This window comes from Mauremys reevesii, linkage group 7, assembly GCF_016161935.1.
Source record: "Mauremys reevesii isolate NIE-2019 linkage group 7, ASM1616193v1, whole genome shotgun sequence".
Lineage (NCBI taxonomy): Eukaryota > Metazoa > Chordata > Testudines > Geoemydidae > Mauremys > Mauremys reevesii.
In genome coordinates, this window is record NC_052629.1 from 53,782,056 (window position 1) to 53,806,633 (window position 24,578).

The following is a 24,578-nucleotide window of genomic DNA, read 5'->3' on the forward strand; positions in this document are numbered from 1 at the left end:
GGGTGACATTAAAAAAGGCGAGAAACGATTTTTTTCCCTTTTCTTTCGGGGGGTGAGGGGGTAGATTGATGACATATACCCTGAACCACCCGGGAAAATGTTTTTGACCCTTCAGGCATTGGGAACTCAGCCAAGAATGCAAATGCTTTTTGGAGACTGCGGGGACTGTGGGATAGCTGGAGTCCTCAGTCCCCCCTCCTTCCCTCCATGAGCGTCCATTTGATTCTTTTGCTTTCTGTTATACTTGTCACGCAGCACTGTGCTAAGTCCCTGCTGTGGCTTCTGTCTATCATAGCCTGGAGATTTTTTCAAATGATTTGGCATTTCGTCTTCTGGAACGGAGCTCTGATAGAACAGATTCGTCTCCCCATACAGCGATCAGATCCAGTATCTCCCGTACAGTCCATGCTGGAGCTCTTTTTGGATTTGGGACTGCATCGCCACCCGTGCTGATCAGAGCTCCACGCTGGGCAAACAGGAAATTAAATTCAAAAGTTCGCGAGGCTTTTCCTGTCTACCTGGCCAGTGCATCCGAGTTCAGATTGCTTTCCAGAGCGGTCACAATGGTGCACTGTGGGATACCACCCGGAGGCCAATACCGTCGAATTGCGGCCACACTAACCCTAATCTGACATGGCAATACCAATTTCAACGCTACTCCCCTCGTCAGGGAGGAGTACAGAAATGGGTTTTAAGAGCCCTTTATATCGATATAAAGGGCTTTGTTGTGTGGATGGGTGCAGGGTTAAATTGGTTTAATGCTGCTAAATTCGGTATAAACGCGTAGCGTAGACCAGGCCTTAATCACACTACAAGGACTTGAAAACATCTACTGCTTTAATCCCTTGTTTTCACATGCTCATAACTTTCTCAAACAACGCTTGATGCTAAAACTGGCTATGGGTAGTCTCGGACCAAAGGGTCACTATTATTCGATAGGCAGTATCTTTTTGGTCATCAGTTTACAAAGGTTCTAGTCCTGCAGTGCTTGGTCAGGCAAAATTCCCAGTGAAATCAATGAGTATTCAGTGAAGAACTTTAGGGAGTTGTGCCTGCATAGGTACTGGGTCTTTTGTTCTTTGCACAACATAATATGAAAGAACCATATGGGCACACAAATAACTGTTTATTAACGTATGACACACATGGTCTGGATTCCTAGGAGAGAAAGGGTGTCCAGTAGTTAGAGCTCTAGTCTAAGATTTGAGAGACCTAGGATTATGTCCCTACTTTGTTACAGATTTCCTGTGTGACCTTCGGCAAGTCACTTAACCTCCCTGTGTCAGTTCCCCATATGGAAAACAGGAATAGATGTACTTCCTCCCTCAGAGGGGTGGTGTAAGAATAAACAGGTTAAAAACTGTGAGGTGCTCAGATACTGTAATAATGGAGGCCAGATGAGTACCTTAGACATCAAGTAATATATATATATACCCAGTAAAACACCCTTTCTGCTCTTGCAGGGCTCTTGTAACTTCAGAAACAGATAGTGAGGGCCACTAGAAGGCTCACAAAGCATACTACCCAATTCCAGTACACTGCAGTAGTGGATGAATAATGAACTGCAGTACTGGACCCATGGTGAGAGGTCACAGAGTTTTCATAGCTTGGTTCTGGACAAATTCTGTTGGAAAAGTTTAGGACTGGCTTACATGCAGACTGAAAGATCTTTCCTATCTTCTGTGCTCTCATTGTCTTATCCCTACATCACTGAAGAGCAATAGTTACATCATCATAATTGTATTATACTGCTAGAAAGCTAAGAGAAAAAATAAACAGTCTTAGAAGAATATTCTTTCTACACAGGTAATTTGTTCAGCATCTGAACAGAGAGCTCTTTTTCTCAGCCGTGTAAAAGTCTGCCTTTTGGAGGCCGCACGATTCTGTCTGTAAAATGCTAAAAGCAAATTCTAAGAGTTACAAAAAATAAAATACTTTTCATAGTATCCCTAAGTGCAGAGGTCTTTCTACTTCATAATGCTCTGGTAATAGGCATAGTGGTTTTATTTGCATAAATCCCAGATCCCCTTGGACTGTAGCTTGTTTTTATTAAGCTGTTCAAATTATATTAGTTTCCTGAACTATCATGTATGGGCTGCATTTTTTTTTTATTTTTCTTCACAAACATTTGATTTTTTACCATGAAATAATCTATTTGCATAACACATTTAGACTGGGTACACACACACACACACACGAGCAGGAGATTGAGAGAATGTAAAATGTAAAAACATTTCTTCTTATAACATATTACTAGGACAGTTCAGCTGACAACCAAAGTAAAGGTAAATAGAACTGGAGTGTCTGATGTCAACTAGGGAACTAAGTGTCTCCATTGATAATGGGAAGTGCCAGTAGGACTGACAGTAGAAATATGTTTACCCCAACTCCATGGGAAACATAAAATGAGTCAACTTCAAAGCACAGTAGGGTATGGTTAAAAAAATGTTAGTGTAAACAAAAACAAACCCACCCTAAAAAAATCCAACCCCATCTTCTTACAGATGACCATTTTTAGGCTGCCCCTATGAAGGTTCATTGTGGGGAGAGAACATAAGAACAGCCATACTGGGTCAGACCAAAGGTCCTTCTAGCTCAGTATCCTGTCTTCCGCCAGTGGTCAATGCCAGGTTCCCCAGAAGGAATAAACAGAACAGGTAATTATCAAGTGATCCATCCCCTGTCACCCATTCCCAGTTTATGGCAAACAGGCTAGGGACACCATCCCTGCCCATCCTGGCTAATGGCCATTGATGGACCTATCCTCCATGAACTTATCTAGTTCTTTTTTGAACCCTGTTATAGTCTTGGCCTTCACAACATGCTCTGGCAAAGAGTTCCATAGACTAACTGTGTGTTGTGTGAAAAAAATACTTCTTTTTGTTTTAAACCTGCTGCCTATTAATTTCATTTGGTGATTGCTAGTTCTTGTGCTATGAGAATGAGTAAACAACACTTCCTTATTTACATTCTCCACACCGGTCTTGATTTTAGACCTCTATCATGCCCCCCCCCCAGTCTCTTTTCCAAGCTGAAAAGTCCCAGTCTTATTAATCTCTCCTCATAATTAATCTCTCCTCTGAGAGGACATGGAGAGTTCCCTCGTCTGTCTCTCTAGCCTTCTCATACAAGATGTAGCTATAATTTGGCTACAAATGCTGGGGAGCAGAACTGGGGACTGGTGGAAGCTAAAGCTGCTGCAAGTACCAATTACGCTAGATAAGTGTGTCTGTCTGTATAAGGCCATGGCATGGTCAGGGTCCCCTGCTGTGTGCGCCATCAACCTCCAGCAGGACTGTGGTTAGGGAATGGCAGTTTTTTTTTTAAAGGTATAGCAAATGCTTCTATTCACTGCCATCCCTAAGGGCTCATGCAAGCTAAGAAAGTCCAGAGACAGTCTAAGTCAGTGTAAGGGACCCCTTGAGGTCAATGGAAATAAATGTATGTTACACCAATTTAAGACACCCTCTCAAGTCAGACTCCCTTTGCCCTGGTCTACACTGGGGTGGGAATCGATCTAAGTTACGCAACTTCAGCTATGTGAATAACCTAACTGAAGTCAACATATTTAGATCGACTTACCGTGGTGTCTTCACTGCAGTGAGTTGACTGCTGCTGCTCCCCCGTCGACTCTGCCTGCGCCTCTCGCGAGGCTGGTGTACAGGAGTCGACGGGAGAGTGCTCGGGGGGGGGTCGATTTATCGCATCTAGACTAGACACAATAAATCGATTCCAGCTGGATCGATCACTGCCCGCCGATCCGGCGGATAGTGTAGACATAGATTCATAGGGGTAAATTCAGAAGAGACGTGCATAGTCAACCCCTCATACCACCTTAGAGAAGCTTACACCTACACTAGAGTCTACATCAGTATATATCTTTTATACAGAGAGGCTGGAAAAAGGTTTAAGACATAAATTAACATAGTCTTTACTCCACTTTAACTTACACCTCCTTAAACCTTCTTCAGCTCCTCAGCTGGTACAGGAATCCCTCATACGGCAATAAATTGCCATAGCGGCTCCTACACCAACCTCCATCCTGGCCACCAATGTAAGGATTGTGGACAGAGCTTTAACTACTGCTGTAGAAAATGCCCTTGGGACCAATGGCAGCTGGAGCAAATTAGAGGTGCTGGAGGTCAGAGCAGCACCCCGATGGGGCCAGGATGGTGGAAACATAAACATTGGTTAAAAACATCACTGCACCCGCCCTCTTCCAAACATCCCCACTTGCAGGAGTGCTGAGTTCTCTTCAACTACAGCTGAGGTTCTGGCTAAATATCTGAATTTGGCTCAGTTCCTCTCTCTATACTGTATAGGTGCTATATAGTTGCTCTCCACTCCTCTTCCAGCTCTCTACTGGCTCAGTGCCAAAATTTGGGTCTCAGCATATTACATTTCATTTAGTGGTACACAGAAGCAAGACAGTGGCACTGATATTCAGCATGTAAGCTATTTTAAAATTATACTTTAACAGTAGGAAAAATGCATAGAGAACCATAGACCTGTAGAGCAATACAGGTATTGGATATTAAGCTGGATCCTGTTCTGACTCATGTATCAACAGGATTTTTAGCCACAAGACGTTCTGATTGAAGAAGCTTTATTAATACTAATATAAAAGGCAGAGAGCACAGAGTTTACAAATCTCAAAATGATTTCTCCAAGTATCCGCACTATATATTTGATATGAAAGTGACCGACAGAATAAATTTGGAACTTAATTTTTTACGGACATGTTTCAGGATGTAACTGCCCCCTTGAAAACACTATAGGAAATCTATGATAGGCTGAATGAGGGCATCAAGAAGCTAGGTCATTTGGGCTTGTTATGGCTGAGAATATTAAGGACCCAGGTCTTTAGTTCAAATTTAACCTAGATTAAAATTATTCCATCAGACTCAGTAGCAAACAGCTGAAGGCTTTTTGGAGGCTGAAGTGAAATTATTCCAGTAATCTCAGTTCAGTTCCCAGTGGGCAGATACTCAACACATACACAAAGCAGCACACAACAATGGGCACTAATTGAAATACTTGTTGGCAGCCTCCTCTGGGAGTTCAAGGTCAGAATACAAATGGACACTGAATTATTTTCTCACTACCACAGATGGTCTGTCTCTGGGATACGGCTCAGGGCACATTGGTGGGGCAGCATGAGGAAGCTTGCATAGGCTCCATGCCTTTGGTGTGGATGAATCAAGAGTGTCAACCTCCAAAGCTATTGCTGAAAATTGACAAACACAAAATGAACGTAAAAAATAAATCTGCATTTTGGAGTCTTTCCTTTCCCTCCTGTTGCATTAATCAAGATAGAATATAGGGGCCCCAAAGAGTCAAAGGTGTGACAGCAATCTGTCACAGTCCAACATTAAATGCTGTTAAACAAGGTTGAGCGTTTGGTAGACAAAGACCTCAGCCTGCTTAGTACCATGGCAAGAAACACCCATTAAAATATTTTAAGCCCTTTATTAAGGGTACAGGAAAAAACAAAAATGCTTGCACTGTTCGGGGTTTGTGTGTGCGAATATAAGGTCTTACATAAGGCTTTCACTTTAAACATCCCTTGTTCCCTTTCCATTTAGCTGTAGAGAGATTTTAGAAGGCAAACCCCATCTGACAGTCCTTTAGGTGGTATTAAACATGGTAATAACTGTTCTTTTGGGGAAAAGAGAAAAGGTGACTGAGATGATGGGTCGGAACTGTTGGTGCTCAAGTCCTATCTTATTTCCTAGAAGATAGAGAATAAAACAAACACACTAAGAAGGGGAGAGAAAAGAATACCAAGGTTAGAAAATGCAACTTGTGTCTCTAGTGTTGACTTTCACTTGCTACCTCACTGCTGGAGAAACACAGTCACAGCACATAGCCATATTAGCCACAGAGACTTGTGCCAGCATTGGGCTGGTTAGGGCATTGTTTTTAGATGCCTTTCTGGTCACAGTCCCACAGGAGTGTTGCAAATATGAACTCTTGGTTGGTTAAGCCAGACTGAAGAGAAGGTAAAAAGGAGAAGGATAGGAGAGAGCAGAAATAAGGTGGAGGAAGGAAAAGGATGCACAAAAGGTGTATGTGAAAGTCTCACATCAAAGTTGGATTTGGGATTTAGCTGGAGCTTATGGATGTGGTAATTGTTATCTAGGGCTCCCCCACTGATTTGGTCTGGTCAGGATCCCTCTCAATATTAGGACAAAGAAGGTTCAAAAGTGTTATGGCAGAACTTGGTGGTTGTGTCAGCCATGATGAGGAAACGTGCTCCTTCCTGTTCTCCTATCTTTCAGTCTAGCAGCATTTGCACTTGTCTGTTCATCAGTTTTCCTCCAAAAGTCTCTTGTGAAAGACACCAAAAGGAAGTGATGGGTGGAATAGCCTATCCCCTCGTTATTTTGTTCACAATTAGGCCTAATTCCTGACACACCAATTTTGGATCATCGATTTCTGGTCGTACATATCTCTTGTTTTTGAGACATGATCTGGACACTGTCCTTGAATTATATCAGTAGGCCTTGTAGTTAAAACTAATTCAGTTGGTCATCCTTTTGTACCTTTTCCCAACAACATTTATAGATTATAATAATTTATAAACTTTTCCGCACTTAGGCTCACAACTAGGGTAAATGTGTAGATTCAATTGTTAAACACCCCTAAAATCCCTGCTTTACTTGTATCCTACTAAACTGAAAACAGCTATGCCAGTGGAATTCTGTATGGTGGACACAGCAGTTACATTTCCAGAGAGCCTTCTATTCATATAACCCCTGAAGCCCCAGAGATGGAATAGCAAATTAGCATTAGTATTATTTATTATTTGTTAAACAGTGGCTTTCCCCCCCGTACAAGGTATGTAAGAAAACATGGTTCTTGCCCCAATAATTTTATAATCCCAGGCCCCAAACCTGCCATCTCCTCCATGACCCCATACCCATTGTGAACACCCATTGATTTAATTGGGCATAAGTTTCTCCATGCATGGATCAATTTGCAGGATAAGGGCCTAAACAGAGAGCCAGCATTAATCAGACACTGGCATTAGTAGAATCAAAGCAAGGTTCATATTAGGGTATTCTGTCAATGTAAAATTTTCAGTGATGCTTAAGTGATTTAGAGTCTGTTCCATTTTCAAAAGCACTTTAGGCCTAATGCCCAATGACAGTCAATGACATTTGAAATTTGAAGTCAGATATGTCCCATTTTCAAAAGTGACTTAGGAGCCTATGTGCTTTTTAAAATTTTAGCCAAAAGCCTTATTTCAATACGACCCTGTCCAACCCTTTAGTCATTATTATGAACAACTCCCCTCCCATGTCCCTTGCCAAAAACTATTAAAATGAAGACTCGATTCTTTGGGGTTTTCCCAGGAAGACGAACAGCAACACAGTACTTAATATATTAATATCTAACCACTGAAATGTTAAGTTCTTGAGATTTTACTCTTCATTTTATTTTTCTTTTAAAGCTACATAAAAATGGAGATACATCATACATTTATAGGTCATGAAATAATTCAATTTTAATGCAGTCCCATTATCTACATTTATTCTGATAACTGAGACCAGCACTACTGGTTTATTGGCCTCTTGCTCATAATTTTACCTCTTGGGAATATTACATTGCTTAAGTACTCACATACTGATTGTTTTCTGTTCAGTTCTTTAACCCTAGTTATTTATTTTATTAAACTTCAAAAACTCAGGTGTGAATCCATGTTATAAAATGCCTTATTTTTGTGGGTGCTTGACGTCAGCTGGTGTAGACAAAATGAAGGAACATTAAATACAAAAACTCTATATTCTGGTCTTGAACTGAGAAAAAGCAAGCAATTTTAGCTGTTCAAATTTGCCCCAAAATACTGTGCCTCAATAAAACTCCATGTGTATAGCTTGATTTTTGTCACATCTCTCCACGGAGCCCTGGATTACACAGTGTATGCAAGGGATTTGGGTTTGTTTGTATAATTATTATTGTTAACTATCCAAGACTTGTGACACTTGGGGATTTTTGTGCATGGCTGGCTATGATGCTAAACAATTGTAAAGCTCAATTGAAAGCTGACCATTGGAGACTAATAGTGGCAAGTCTGCAAGCTGGCATAAATTGTCACAGCACCATTGAAGCAGGTGCTAAGGAGTAAAACTGCAGTAATACAAAGATGACAACCAGAGAATTTCCAGATGTTGTAATTCCCTAAGTGTCAGTGAAAGCCTCCCGACACTCACGGTTTAAAAAAAAAAAAAAAGTGGGAGAGAGGGGAATTAAAATTGCTCTGGGTACCTTTCAGTACCTGTGAATGTTGATTTTTTAAATTCTATTTTAATGACTTCTGTGCTTTTTTCATGAATCCTTAAATCTACCATAAGAAAAAAAATCATACCCTTTCTATAAAAGCAGCAAAGAATCCTGTGGAACCTTATAGACTAACAGATGTTTTGCAGCATGAGCTTTCGTGGGTGAATACCCACTTCGTCGGAAGTTCCGACGAAGTGGGTATTCACCCACGAAAGTTCATGCTACAAAACGTCTGTTAGTCTATAAGGTGCCTCAGGATTCTTTGCTGCTTTTACAGATCCAGACTAACACAGCTACCCCTCTGATACTTGATACCCTTTCTAATACATCTAGGTTCTGATGATAAAAGTACAGGACCCAAAACGTTTTAGAACAACATTTATCTATGCTACAGCTAGGAAAATACAGAAACAACATTTATATGAATAGTCACTTAAATTTCTCAGTGAATTAATTTCAGCCAAGCTAGTGTCCCTTTCTGTTCCAGGGAGCTCAGGGCAATTGAATGTTACCAACTTGAACCATCATGGAAAGTGAATTTCAAATGCACAATAATTTAAAGAAACCATGTAAGAAATTGCAATGTATAACCTAGAAATGACTGAACCCTTATTGAATCTGAAAACAGGAAACACTACGTGACTTTTCTGAGCAACCACAGTTAACCAACAGAGACACACAATACTGAATATTCACAGAGAACTATTGTGGTGAGCCATCCACAGCGTTTTTAAAAAAAAATTGAACAAACCCATCACTGATTTCTTTCAAATAATGAAACTATTCTAGGACATCATGATTTGCCCATAATTAGTCCAAGAGTGGAGAGAGACAACATTCACTGGATAAATTGTTCACTTCCAATTTCAGACTCAGCTCTAATATAGTACTCCATCATGCAGTCTGTGTATAACAGTTGTATCAAGCCGAATCTGGGGAGAGTGCTACAAGTGAGTGATGCAAGTCTTTTCACATGGGTACTACATTTACCATCCTCCTCTTTGTTTGGCTACCACACTTCTTAACTTAGGATGCCTTCCAACCTTCCTTCTGCTTTCTTTGTAGAAGGAAGGCAGGGTTACACAGATTTTTTTTTTTGCGGGGGGTGAGGAGTATGGGGCCAGGTAGGCAGTAATTAGGAAAGGGAATGTGACAGTGAAGGACCACTACCCTCCTAAGCCAAGCACAAGACCTGCAGGAAGGCAGAAATTGCCTGTCTCCCATCCAGAGGCACTATGTTTAAGGAAAAGACTCCAACAGGGATGTCAGTATCACTGCATAAGGCTCACTTTGGCACAAACAAAACCAACTGCAGCTCCCTACCAACCCCATTCAAGTTGATAGGAAACCTCCGTGGGTTCTCCTGCTACTTTGATAAGCCTTATTGGTTGCCAGTGCCCTGTCATGTAGTCTGTCCCTGGCTACAGTCAGAACAAATGGTTTACTTGCTTCTTAGAGATTGGGAGACTTGCTATAGTAGCCAAACTGCCAAGAAATCCTACTGTGATCACCCTAGTGCCAATTACTGGGAATAGACCCTGCTGTTCAGATTCCTGTAACCCACATGTACTGAGTGATGCAGGATTCAGTTAGCTCTAGCTAATATCCTGAAGACAATTAAGGGCTTTTCAACATAGGGAAGGCCTTGAAAATATAAAAGTACCCCACTGGTAAAAATTATAATTTGCAGGTCCATCTTACTGAACCAAATTTATTCAGGAATAAAAACAAAAAGGCACAGTACAATTTTCAAAAACCTCATTTTCTAAGATACAAATGACAAAGGTCAAGTTATAATCCTTTTCCAACCAAGCTTTGTAATGGAAATCCTAGCCAACCACTCATTATAGCTGCTCTCTGGATGCGGACTCATTTAAGTATAACCATGCTTCCAGGCACCTCTACAGTAACGAGAGAAGAGAATGGATTTTCTGCAAATGAGATTATAAGCATGAAAACTAGATGCTGAATCAAATAAACAGCAAAGTATTGTCTATTACAAAACCAATCACTTTTTGGAAACTTGCAGTTTTGTACAATGTGCGTGTTTGCAAAAGTAGAAGATAGCAGCTGGATGCCTTTCTGAACTGGAAAACAGACTTTCCACTAGTAAATAAATACCCATTTCTCATGGCAGTTTCCAGAAATGTTCATTTTAGCTCAACACCTTCCATGCTACAAGGAGCTTCCCACCAACCCCAAGAGGTCCCTTCTGGTTTGCTTAGCACAGGGTGGCATTATCCAGGCAAGGAAGGAATGGCTGGACAAGAGCTTAAACAAGGGCTTGTGAAAGTCATATCCTCAGAGCAGTTTCAATGAGATGGGCCTTCAAACCCAATGTGGATCAGAATCCAAATTTTACCAAAGTTTGTGTGTGTTGAGATTTGATCTGTTTATCTAATTATACAGAGATCGGTCCAAGCCATTAAGTTCAGATCTGAATGTTGAATCAAAACTTGTTCCAGGTTTAACTGAGTTCATCTATAGCAGTCTGGTTTGAGTTCATCTCACATTCCGGCATATTTTACTACATTGGAAAACAAAAATAAATTTACATTGAAAAAACGCGTATTCAGGTTGGAACGGTATCTCCCCTTTGCCAGGGTTAAAAGCCATGAAGTTTCCTCCCAGCACAACAAGACACCGGGTATATAAAGTGCTTAAAGGCATTTAAAGACTCCAACCCCCAAGGTGCAAACCTCTCCTATAAATTTGCATTACCTATCGTTTCCTTGTTTTTACTGAACTCAATAGAGCTATGTCAATTTACACCTACTGTCTGGTCAATTATCAGACAGACAGACACATAGCTTGTAATGGCAACATAAGCCTTACAACCCTCCAGAATATATTGGTTTCTTCTGCTGAACTTTCTCATGCTAGAATGTAAAACTGGGATTAGAGAGATTCAGATGCTTAGACTTTTGATATTGTGAAGGAACAGGAGATTTGTGAGAGCTTGGTACAACCCACTTGGAAAGCCAACATCCTCTTCTTTTTGAAGTTCACAAAGCATCATTAAGGGGAACATAATTAAGATTAAAACAATGAAATCTCTAAAATGAAATGCTACAGTGGTACATTTGCATAATTAAATCTAAGGGCATGTGCCACTTTTCACTTTAAGGATTTCTTTAAAACATACCCATGAAAAACTGTTCATTGAACCTTAACAAGCCAAGTTCCAGCTTTAGAGATTTCTCTTAAGAATCCCACATATTTAAATGAATGTGCGGTTTTTTTAAATATTGACAGCCATAAAGAACAAACAAATCTTTATTCATTTTCTCCCCTTTTCAATCTCTAAAAACTGACTTTGATTTTAAGAGGTTTAAATAAGGTAAGTTATTAAATCATAATGTAGATTGATTGGGATTGTAATAAAAATTAATTAGCTGAGATATTAGATTAAGGAAAATGGCTACTGTGCATTGATGGAAGCTATCTTCCATGGAATATGTATTATACAATTTCTATGCACCACAGGCAGCCCAAAATATATATTGGGAAAAAACTTTATAAAAATCCTATAAAGTATTAAAATATTACTTTATAAAGTATTAAAAAGATTTAACTGCAGGAAACTGGACGCACATTTAAAAAAAGCTGCCTGAGCATATTTACAATACATAACTGACTAGAACGGCTTAGAATGAGCCTCTCAGATAAATAGTGGAGATTTTAAAAATAATTTATGTATAAAACCCATGTTGTGGTCTGTCAGGTATATAGTACAGAACTTTTTAAAAAATCATTGGGTAAATAATGTTTTATTACCTTCCCTTTTAAAAATAAATTTAAAAGACTCTGGAAAATTAAATAAACAATCACACTTAAATCACATTGAAAGGAGCATTAGGATCAACCTTGAGACAACTACACTCAAAGAGAAATGTACTAAGCATGGGTATGTATTCCCATAATTCTTTCATAGCCTGTGTTTGAAAGGGGCTGTTTCTCCTTCGCAGCCCATCCTTTCCTAGTCATTGATCCTGCAGGGAAGTCATAATTGTGGGTTTACAACGTTCTGTTGTCATGGAATCTGTTATGGGTGGCACATATAACTCCACTGCAGGATCAACTAATGGAACTCATGTGGACTTCGAGGGCGAAGACATCAATAACTTTGGGAATTAGCAAAGACTAGAATATATGAATGGGGAAAGGATTTGTGTTTTTGGTCTGATTTGATACTTCTGCTCTCCCCAACTCCATGGCATTTTTGCCTTGGGCCAAAAATGGCTGGTTTCAGGGCCTTGCAGCAGCTTCTTTTATTGGATGAATTAATGTCATGGAGTCAGTATGAGGCAATTTGTTTACTTACAAAATATACATGTCCTTTTGTATACTGCGTACACGAGTCCTGTAGCCCTTAAACCAAGATAGTCCAGCCACAAAACAACTCCAACTCAAGCAACAGGAGCAGCTGCTATTATCACTGTCCCTGCAGGTCTCCTATCAATCTCTCTCACATGCCAAAGAACCTTCTCCTCCTGGCTGAGCTATCAGCATCCAGTTAGGAATCAAAGGATTAGTGATACATTCATTCTCAGCAGATTCACCACACTGCTTTCCTACTGATCTGTTACAGCTCAGCTCTAAGTAATGTCAAAGGACAGCCAAGTGAGTGCCACAAGATGAACAGCTAGAGATTCCCCCAGAAGTAGGTTAATTCCTCAGTGGCATAAAGCTGGCATATTTAACCCACAACGGCACAGGGACTGGGCTGGAAGAGATGAGGCAATGCCAGAAAGCACAGGGTTCTTGTAATGCTGGGCCAGTTGAGCTGTCCCTACAGGCCCTTCCAGTTGGTGTCATTTAGGATAGCCCTGCAGCTGTACATTCAAGAACTTGGTAGTCCTACTATAGTGGAAAAGGGGCTTAAAATCACTTTTGCCTCTCCGAACCTCAGTTGTGCTGAAAATCTAAGGCTCAAGCCTAAGTCTGTAAGATGGAACAAAGAACAATATTTAAAGGTAAGATTGATATTCTGAGCCCAATTCTTCTCTCATTTACTCAGCTGCCAAACCTGTTAGGCCTGCTGATTTCAGCTCATATCGCGGGATTTCCCCTCACCCCTTTTCTGGGCAACAGCATGAGTTGAGGATGTCACAGCCTGAGCGTTTTTACCAAAAGGTTTTTTTGTAAACAGAAGTATTGTCAGATTTCATTCTAGCCTAGTAGGCAAAATGAAGTTAGTCATCCTTGGCCAAGCTAAGACAAGTTTTTTTTCCCCCACCAGAATCTGAATTTCTGGCAAATAGCTTTTGTAGCTCTAAATTCCAGTTAATATGCATCTCGTGCAAATTTGAACATAGCTTTAATGCTAATATGCTTTGATTACTCATAGGGTGCAAATGGATCACAAACACTGCCCAGCCCAAAGAAGGTTAGCCCTATATGATAGTGTTGGTTTATATAGAGAGATTTCATGTTTGCACTTCACTATTACCCAAATAGGTTTCATACGTACACAGGAGCCTTAGACCTACAGCTATCTTGTCTTAAGGCTCACTGGTAACATGGAAAGAAAATGCATTACCATTTGTCCTATAACAGATTTGTTCTTTTCTAAATGGCTTTTGCATCTTTAAGGTTACTTTATTTGGATACATCTAATGCAGAACAGCAAGCTTTGACAGCTGATTTGGATAACTGAACCCACTGGAGGGCAGCCTTCCCATTCCCCCTACCTCCCTAAATAAAATTACAACAGGTGGGGAAATCCAATTTTGGAAGAGTATATGTACTCCTAACAGGGCATTATTTTACCTAGCAGCGCACTGTGTACTCGCTATCATCTGATAGAATAGTTCAGACTAGCAATCTAAACCAGAACAGAAGAGTTTAATCTTCAATAAGGCTTCCTTTGCCCAGAAGATACTCTGAGGTCTAATAGGATCCCCTCCCCCCACCCATCACTAAGTATTATGATCCTATCTCTGAGTTGCTGACATTATCAGCAGCACTTTCTTTGTCTGTGCCACTTCCTAGCAATGGGTGGAAGAAAAAAAAAACCCACAGTAAACTTAATTGATGCAAAGCTAACATGCACTTCCATCTTCAGGGGAGGGGAGAGGAAGAGAACCTACAGCCTGTATGGAATGGAAACCAGAGTGTACAGTTGAAAAGAGGTCTGAGGAGGGTTTAGATGAATGAACTCTGGTCAAGGGAAAGTTTAAAAGTAAAGAGGGATGTAAAAAGATCACAAAACCTAGTGGGGAGCAGTGCATGGGAGATGGATGGAAGTGCATTACAAAACTATAGTCATGAATGCTAAAGATGCTGCTATCTAATTTAAGTGTCTTATGACCATGACCACTGAAAACATTCTGTGATACTTTGAAGCTAGATGTGATCAAGTCATTCTGAGTGAATTATTCTTTGATTTATATTTTTCTATTCACAAGTTATCCTTGAGCATTTTACAGTTCTCATATTTGTTAGTCAAAATTACTTGCAGAATTTTTAAACACACACACAATCCTTTTTCTGTAAATTGTTCATGAGCCCTTGATTTTGAGCATCCAATATACAAAATTCAAGCTATGTTAATAGTTTGGATTAGCACATTCCATATGTCCCTTGACTGGATAGAAGCATGCCTCTTGGATTCAGGCTTCCTGTCTGAATACTCACCTTTATGAATTCATAGTGTGATTTTTGGCAAATATTCTTAACCGTTTGCATAAAACTCACTGTTTGTGCAGACATTCCTCATTCTGTAGAATATTCATGGAAAGCAAACACAAAAATGGCACAAACTCAGATGAAGCTAATTCTTTTGATTAATCCAGGGATCATCTATGAAATACTATCTGGTTTATACTCAGCCATCCAAGGTTGATGCCTGGATATAGCCAGAAGCTTCTGTGATAATGAGGGATATTATCAGTGTGGCAGTGACATAATTGCACAGCCACATTGCACAGACCCCTTCCCTCATCAGATACTATATAATGCTAGTGATTAAACACAGGGTTATTATAGTTCACTCATACTGGGATCTGGGACTTTGGCATGGGGATCATGGATACTTGTAGCATGAATTTTACAGTGTACAGGAAAAGGTATCCAAGACAATAATGTTACAACCTGAGAGTGATATTCGGGTCAAAATTTAGGATCTTGTAGGTTGTTCCAGTCTGCAGAAGAAATGAGTGAATCAGGTATTTTCTTCAGTGCAATCTTATTTACAGATAAGGTCTGTTTCCTTGAGCAGCATAAGAATCAAAAACAGCAGGAATCAGTTTCTTTGCTTGCTGTTCTAAGCCAGCCTTTCCACCCAGCACTGTATGCCAAAAACTTAATAGAGCCACGTACTATAATTTTCATGCTGTGTCTGAAGCTTCTTGCTCTGTTTCGGTGGCGCTTCTCTTGCACTCTCTCCCCTGCTTCTTTCACACCATTACCCAAACAATGAACAGATGAGCCCCTGCCCACATGATTCAAAAATCCTGAGTGGCCTAGGTTTGGGCCAGAGACCTGGGCCTGTGTTTTGGATGCTACTGCTATTGTTTCAGTCACCACATTCATCATGAAAGAAAAATCAATGGTTACACCCAACCTATAACAGTAACATTTCTAGACACATGATGGGCGAAATCTGTTTTGCATCTGTTCCCCAAAGCAGATGGCATGCGATGTTTTTTGGATAACTTGCAAGAATCCGGTGTTTTGACTATTAAGATACAGGTTCCTTCCAACACAGCCACTGTGCAAACAGGTATTGGCTGCTGTAGTAAATGTGTCTTATAAGGTATACTACCCGCAGCTATACAACTTTGTGATATGGATTACAACAGCCTAGACACTTTCCAAGATATCTTTCAATTGTTTTAGATACCATTTAGTCACACAGCATAATAGATGTACCCAGTAGGGTAATGCTGCATTAATAAATTGCATCAGACTAATAAGTGCCATATTTTTGTTGTTGATTCTCATTATTTACTAACAGCTAGTTGGGCTTGTCCTGTCTAATTTACAGTTATTTCCACACTTACTTTTCTCACACAATTTGAGGTCTTGGCACAATGATTCATTCCTGCATGTGAGTGCGGGGGGTGGGGGGTGGGGATAGGGGGAACCCTGAATCATTTGTTTTCACAAAAAGTTTTGCAAAGAGGTGTCCTTTTACATCAGATAATCTGAAGTTTTCTACCAGCCCTACTCCCAATGTTCTTTACAAATACTCCTGTCAACAATCCCTTCTCTCTGTGTAGTAATTGATGTCCACGTGCACTGGAATAACTGGTATAGCACCCAAACAGCAAAGCATGGAACCCCTCCTAAAAAGGGCTACATCATCTACTTTCTACTTAGTTACCTTTTGCTTGGAGGACCCATTCTATCAGGACACGATTGCTGACCAGTACTCATCCAGACAGCATGCGGTCATGGGCTTGTCAAAGTATCCTGGTCACACACACATTGTCAACTGGACTGACTGGTGGGGAAAGTTGTGATATTATTTCCTCAGGATTCTAAAAGGCGTTTTTTGAACACAGTGGGCTTGATTCTGCATGCACTTACAGTGAAGCAGCTCCATTAAAGTTAGTGGTATATAGTGTGAAAGCAGAAACAAGACCCATACCTCACATGGTGCTTCTGCTCAAGAAAATAAACCTGTGTTCCTCATGATGATGCTACTCTTTGCTTTCTTTGGCTACTCTTGTGTTGGCCTAATGCATTAATGAGCTCACTCACATCTGTTTCCTTAATTCCACCCCCGATCTCCCCATCTTTATATCCTATAGTAGTCCTCCCAATTCAGGTTATTAGCACAGACTGTGAGATGTCTGGGTAAATCCATGATACAGAAAGCAGATGACCTCCTCCTGCCCATGAGAGCTAAACAGCATTCCAGCTTCATCCTTCTTGTACCTCATGATTATGCCAGTGTGATAAGCACCATTTTGCCAACTCACCAAGGGGTTGGACTGGGAACCACCCAGGGCCGCCCAGAGGATTCCGGGAGCCCGGGGTCTTCGGCGGCGGGGGGCCCTTCCGTTCCTAGACCCGCCGCCGAAGTGCCCCGAAGACCCGCGGCGGGGACCCCCCGCCGCCGAATTACCGCCAAAGCGGGACCCGCCACCGAAGCGCAGCCCGGTCTTCGGCGGTAATTCAGCGGAGGGGGGCCCTGCCGTGGGTCTTCGGGGCACTTCGGTGGCGGGTCCTGGAATGGAAGGGCCCCCCGCCGCCGAATTACCGCCGAAGACCGGGCTGCACGTCGGCGGCGGGTCCCGCTCCGTCTTCGGCGGTAATTCGCCAGCAGGGGGTCCTTCCGCCCCGGAGCGGAAGGACCCCCCGCCGGCGAAGACCAGGAGCGGCAGAAGCTCCTGCGCCCGGCCGCACAAGAGTTTGCCGGCCCCCCCAGAGGGAGTGAAGGACCCCGCTCCAGGGGCCCCGAAAAACTCTGGTGGGGGCCCTCGTGGGGCTCGGGGCCTGGGGCAAATTGCCCCTCTTGCCCCCCCCCTCTGGGCGGCCCTGGAACCACCAGAGCTGAAAACATGAGTCTGTACAGCTTGAACTAAAGAGTCAGGCTCTGTAGCTGGGGGTTTGTAACAGACCCAGATGCTATGTAGATTGGGCACAGGGAGAAATACATCAGAGATTGACCAATGGACTACACCAAAAACCCAGTGTCTTTTGATTGAGCCATTACTTCCCATCCTCACCAGCTGATGCTTGGTAAGTGTGTGATGCTGTCAAGGAGTTAAGAATTGGCTGCATCTGGGTACATTATTCTGCTTCATAATGGTCCTACATGATTCTACCAGGCCAAGAAATCTCTTATGTCCTATGTCAACACTTCCAGGCATGCCTGGTGCCTCATTTCACAAGGGTCTGCTCCAGGGATACACATGAATATCATGTCTACCCCCAAACAGTAATATTTACCTCCTGCTCCTGGCTTAACTTGTAAGATACACTTTTCCACATAACATGCTTAAAATTGCATCTGGGAGAATGTTCTCCTGTTATTCACCCCTTAAGAAATCTGCTTATATCCAATCTCCTTATTGGAGTTTGGTGGATCAGCTGTTTTTTTTCCAAACTAGATTTCTTCATAGTTACTGAAGATGATGCATGCATGATTTTTGGCAATTTATTGAGCTGCTTTTTCTGCAGATGTTTCCATGCAACTGGTGCCTCCTATCACCCTGCCCACTTTTCTTTTTGTCATACTGCCTTTTCCAAACATATGTTGATTTTTGTAGATGTTAGATTTTACTTTCTGCACATTGGGAAAATATGGTACAACAGTGCTTACTTGGAGAGAGAGTTCTAAGCTGCTCTTTGGATCTTAGTCTAGCTGTAACCTGTTCCCCATGTGTTTAGCCAGCACCTAGATACCCCTATAACAGGCACCTTAGAAAAATCTAAAGTAGGCATATAAAATAGGGAGATCTCTTTTTGCAATATGTTTACTCTGCATTTTTTCTTACACAGCAGTTCTTTAGATGTTGCACAGGTATAAGTGAGAATAGAATTTGGTCCAATGAGTAGAATAGTATATTAATTTTTGTGATTAAATAAAAGATGCATAAACTGGGTTGTATTAAAATCCCTTTGAGGTGGATCAGTGTAAACTCACCTGTCAGTTAACAGGTTTGGCTTGCTTCCTTCTGATTCAGAGACACGGGACTTTGTACATAAGCAAAATTGAATCGAAGACATACCTGACTACCAACAATTTCTACTTCCCAGGGGAACATCTCCAGGGACACAAACTTTGACTAGCTACTTGGGTCAAAGGTGTGGTGTTTAGATGTGCTTGTAATTATTAGAATTGGGAGCACTGGCTGTTGGGAGTCTGAAAGGACAGGAAACAGGAAGGAGAGGGGAGGAGTTGAGGAGGCTGAGTGAGAGTTACACAGGGTGCAGCAGCAGCTTGGTACGGAGGTTTCCACTGTAAAATAAAGTCCTGTTGAAGTTGTTAGTAACTTGCCTGGTTGATACAACAAAAGGGGGCAACAATACTCTCAGTAATCACTTTAACAAGGAGACTTAAGGTGCCTTTTTCATGCATGGGTTGCTTGCAGCAGCAGAACTGTATGACTTGTAAGGAGAATCCTTTCAAGTTTTCTTTGCATTTTAAAGCTTTTTAAAGGTTGGTCAGAAAATATTGAAAAAGCCACTGAAGAACAGAAACAAAAATTGTTCCCCGCCTTCATTTTTCCAGCTATCTATAGTTATTTTCTGTCACTGCAAACGTGCTACATTCCACTATCAAAGCCAAGGGTTGGGTACATTTTAAAGTTATTCATTTAGATATTATGGTCATCTTCTCTCAAACACATCACAGAAATTTGACAAATAAATTTAATCTGCAATTAAAAAAAAAATTGGTCTCTTGTCCTCTTAGCTGCAGAACCTTTCCAATGTAGTCTATTATAAGGGATCACTCACAGAAGCAATAAAAAAATGGTTGCTTGAGGGAGTTGGTCTTCTAATTAGAATGGAGCTTATGACTTGTTGCAAACTGTTCACTATGACTAATCCTCCAAAATACGTTTGACATTTGTTCTGAAAGAAGCATAAAATAACTTTGAAAATGTCTATGGACAAGAGCATGTGTACAGCTGTGCTCATAACCACCATATTAAATGCTTAGGCAGAAAGCTTAGAAAGCTCAGCCCTTTAGCACTTGTATCACCCTTGCAAAGTTATGAAAATCTACCAGCCCATGAACAAAAAATTCACTTGCATTTGTTGTTCCTTGATAACAGAAAACCCAAGTGATATTTACTTCCCTCTTAAAGTTATAAAGATTCATGGCTTCTTGTTTAGTAGTAGTGCATGGAAGATATGACACACTATACAAATCCACTTTGCCAAACGTTGTTTGCTCATTCAGCACAGGCAGAGAAGAGTTCCATACCTTAACTGGTGAAAATGCTCTTTTTACAGTGACATACTATTCTATCTCTGACCTCATCACGATCTGCTCATCAGTTTGGGCTAGTCTATGCTTTCATGCTCCATTGTGCTGCTGATTTTAGAAGCTTTCACTTTGCCCTAGATAGTTTATCATATAGTTTTAAACCACCATTTAGCACACAGTCTTTTGTAGTTGGCCATTTTCAGCCCCTACTCGCCTCCCCTTTCCTGGTTATAATCATGCTTGATTAACTCTTGCACATTGTATTTTCTTCAGTAAAAATGTGTATTTTGCAACAGGCAGTGCAGTATTTGACATGACTTCTTGCATGAGCTATTTCACATGAAGCAAAGTGGTCATTTGAACTAGTGTGTTCTCTTTATTGCTGAAACCATGTTCCCAAAACTTCCAAATATTAGGTGTTGAAAATCTAGAAGTTCCACTTCTAGATTTTGTAAATGCCCCTCATCTTTATAATGGACTGAACTAAAATTTGAAATGCCCCAGTTGCTAAGGATTTGAAATGCCCCAGTTGCTAAGTGCTCAGAATCCTGATCCAAATTTTATGGCTAAAGCCATCTGAAACAAATCCATATCTGCAGCCGTGTAGGGGCTAAATCTCTTGTGCTGAAAGTTCAGCTTGCCAACATGAAGGTAAACTCTGATCAGAATTAATAAAATTAATTCCCTCTTTCTAATACAACTCAGTCAGCACAGTATCTTGAATCCATTAGAACAGTTTGATTTTTCAAATAGAGGAACGAGCAATATAAAATACTGAACCTACTGAAATGCTTCCTCTTTCACATTTGTTCAATATTTGGATGATCTTTGTTATAACTTTTTAAATAGACGGGGAACAATGTATATGTGTAAACATCCTCTGAATTTCCAAAGACACACTGGTTGTGTGCAGAGGAATAAGACACATGAAATGTAGTGCCAATGACTCTATATTCTGTTAAATGAATTTATTTTATAGTTTAGAAAATGACCATAATCATCATCTTCCAAGACCTCCGCTATAGTACATTCTTCCAGCTGGAAGCCCATCAAACATGGAGGCACATCTAGAGATGCCAGCTCCCTATCATTATTGACACTTGACTATGCTCCCTGGTTTCTGCATACAAAAGGAAGCCTGCACCCATAGAAAGGCAGAGTTCCACCTATGTGGCATGTTTTAAACCCTCCCCCGATTAATGGAGATTACTCTGTAGGAACACTTGGGGATGGCATCTCTACAGAGCTGCAAGGGCATGGGGCAGGCTGGGCTTCATTGAATTCTTCTCTTCGAATCAGTGAGAAAGCAGCGCCTGTTAATACTGACTGAGCCTACCAATCTCCACTACAATTCTTTCCCAGCACCTGTTCTGACCCAGATGATCATGGTGGGCTGTTCTGGATTTATAATCTATTAAATGAAAGGACAGTCAGATCCTTCCAGAGCAAAGAAATCCAAACTGAAAAGGTTAAGAAATCTGATTTTAAGTAATGTCCTATTTGATTAAGGAGGAATTGACATACATCTGGTCAATCAGTTAGTCAAGGTGTTGCTGGGCAGTAAAGGTGAAGGCAATGTTGTTCCATGATGATAGAGATATGCTGAAGTTGAAGAGGTTCCGTCTGATCTGAACCATTAACTTTGATGGCCTGATTCTCCATTGCCCTGCACCCTGTGTAATCATTTACATGAACACAAAAAGGGTGTAAAACAATCATTCTGATCTGTCCCACACTTTGCACTGGTATACAAGACTATACAAGGTAAGGACAACTAAAAATAAGGCCCTGAATCTGCACATCTGGGCAGGGAATTTCACAGCACACATTTCCTCATTGGAGTTTGGTGCTCCCTACGTCTGGTTGGGTTGGAAAAGCCAGATTGGAAATGAAAATTTGCTTCTGAGAGACTCTTTCTGGCCATCACTTTTACCCCAATGCACGCATTTGGGGGTACCACAGAATGATGGCCTGGCCTTCTGTGGATGCCCTGTGTATGCTCTTTTCCTCTGAAGTTAATGCACTGGATCAGAGGTTGGCAAACTACGGCCCGCAGGCCACATCCAGCCCGTGGGACTGTCCTGCCTGGCCCCTGAGCTCCTGGCTGGGGAGGCTAGCTCCCCCCCTCCACACACAGCCTCAGCACGCCGTGCCGCTAGTGTTCTGGCCTGCTGCTCCTCCTGGGCAGCGTGGCTGGCTCCGACATGGTAAGGGGGCAGGGAGTGGGGAGTCCTGGGGGGCAGTCAGGGGACAGGGAGCAGTTGGATGGGATGGAGGTTCTGAGGGAGGGGCCCCTCAGGGGACGGGGGTGGGGGTTGGATAGGCATGGGAGTCCCAGGGGGCCTGTCCGGGGGCAGGGGTGTGGATAGGGGTCAGGGCAGTCAGGGAGCCAGGGGGCTTGGATAGGGGGTGAGATCCTGGGCGGGGCAGTTAGGAGCAGGGGTCCCGGGAGGGGACAGCAGGAGGGGTTGGATAGGTCAGGAGTTCTGTGGGGGGCAGTCAGGGGGCAGGACGTGGGAGGGGGCAGAGGCCAGGCTGTTTGGGGAGGCACAGACTTCTCTACCTGGCCCTCCATACAGTTTTGCAACCCCGATGTGGCCTTTGGGCCAAAGAGTTTGCCCACCCCTGCACTGGATAGTGGTTGATGCATCCGATAGTAATTGATGCATCAGCCAGGGTAGCACTGGATCTTTTTTTGACCAGCAGTAAATTCAAGCCCCTGAACCATTCTGCTTCCACATCTGCTTCACAAAGGCAGATGGCCCAGGGTAGTCCCTTCAATCACTACATCTGTCTCTGTCACCTCTGACAACAAAATCCATAATAGACTTTATCCCCCACTGATGCCATGGGAGGCATACGTGTTTAGTACAGGTCAGCATCCCACGTAGATATCTAGACACAGGCTAGTCCAGTCTTTTCTGGGAAATAACTGAAAATATTATTTAAGTAGCAGCTGATGAACCAAAGAAAAATCTAGATAAACACTCTAAATAAAAAACTCTGCTCCCTACACCTTAGGTTTTGAGTAGTTTTCTTTCCTTGCTGTTTACAACACAGCCCATCTGCATATGCAGAATCCTTTCCTACTTAAAGAGATCCCTGACCCTTCCTCTTTATCTAATGCTGCAATCATTTCCATGGCAACTACTTCTGATGTCACAAATAGAAAGTTATACAAGTTCAAGCAGGGGGATCAGAGGCAGGCAGAGGGGAACGTTTAAGTAATAATCATGTGTTCATGCACCTGCAGAAAGAGGGAAAATAAAAACAATCTGTTTTGTCAGTTAAAATGTGCAATAGTTTACATTTGAAAGTGAAGTTTGTTATGAATATTTGTCAATTAAAATTTGGTACCTTTAAAGTAAATTTAGTTCCAGTAACAGAGGCCAGATTGGCAGTGCTTAAGACTGAAGTACTCTGTGCCGAAATATGGGTGGTCAAAGTAGTCATGCCAGCTTTCATAAGATATCCTAACTAGTGTGCCTAAATCTTCACCAGGTGACCATGAGGACGGAGGGGGCAGCTGAGCCTCAGTGTCTGTTCAGTCCTTGGCCTTCCTGTTAAGATCGCCCAATGGAGTGGCAGTAAGTATCTATTGTGGGGCATTAGGAAATAGTCTACTGCCCTGTGACTCAAAGCACCCTGTATTCTCCCCCTCCACACACAACTGTAATAATCTTTATACATGTAACCCTTCTGCCCCTCTGAGTTGGCAGCAACAAGGGCCGGGTTCAGTATCCAGGGGTTCTGTTTCAATAACACAATGCAAAACTGGCTCGAGCCCCCACCCAGTGACCTGGGACAATTACCTACCACCCCCCCGGGCGCCTCTAGGAAGCAATACTTCCCCACTCGCAAGCACAGAGTCCGAGTGTAGCAAAATCCTTTTAATAAAGGAGGGAAACAATGCGGCATCACATTGGAGAGACACCACAAACAGGACTATACACAAACCATAAGCAAAAAACCCACCTCCAAGTACATTTGGCACTGTCCTTTCCCCCTTAGGGTCTTAAGTCCAATCACCCCAAAGTCCAACAACCCAAGAGTCTCTGTCTCTGGTCAGTGCCACCCCAGAGTTCAAAAGTTTATCTGCCGAGTTTTACCCCCCCAGCCTGGGTGGAAATGGGGGGGGGCGCACACAGGGTGTTAAGGGACACCAGGGTCGACTGCCCCGCTTCTCCGTGGAGTTCTGCTGCAGCCTTCACCACGACTGGCTCCACTCCATCAGCTGTGCCGCTCCTCCAGCCAACCCGTGAACCGCACCAGCCATCCCCGCGAACCGCTCCACACTGCTCACTGTTCCACGGGCTGCACCAACGTGCTGCAGACTGCTCCGCTCTGCCAGCTGCTTAGCGATCGATATTCAGGCTCCCTCACTCAGTGATCTCAGCTCAGT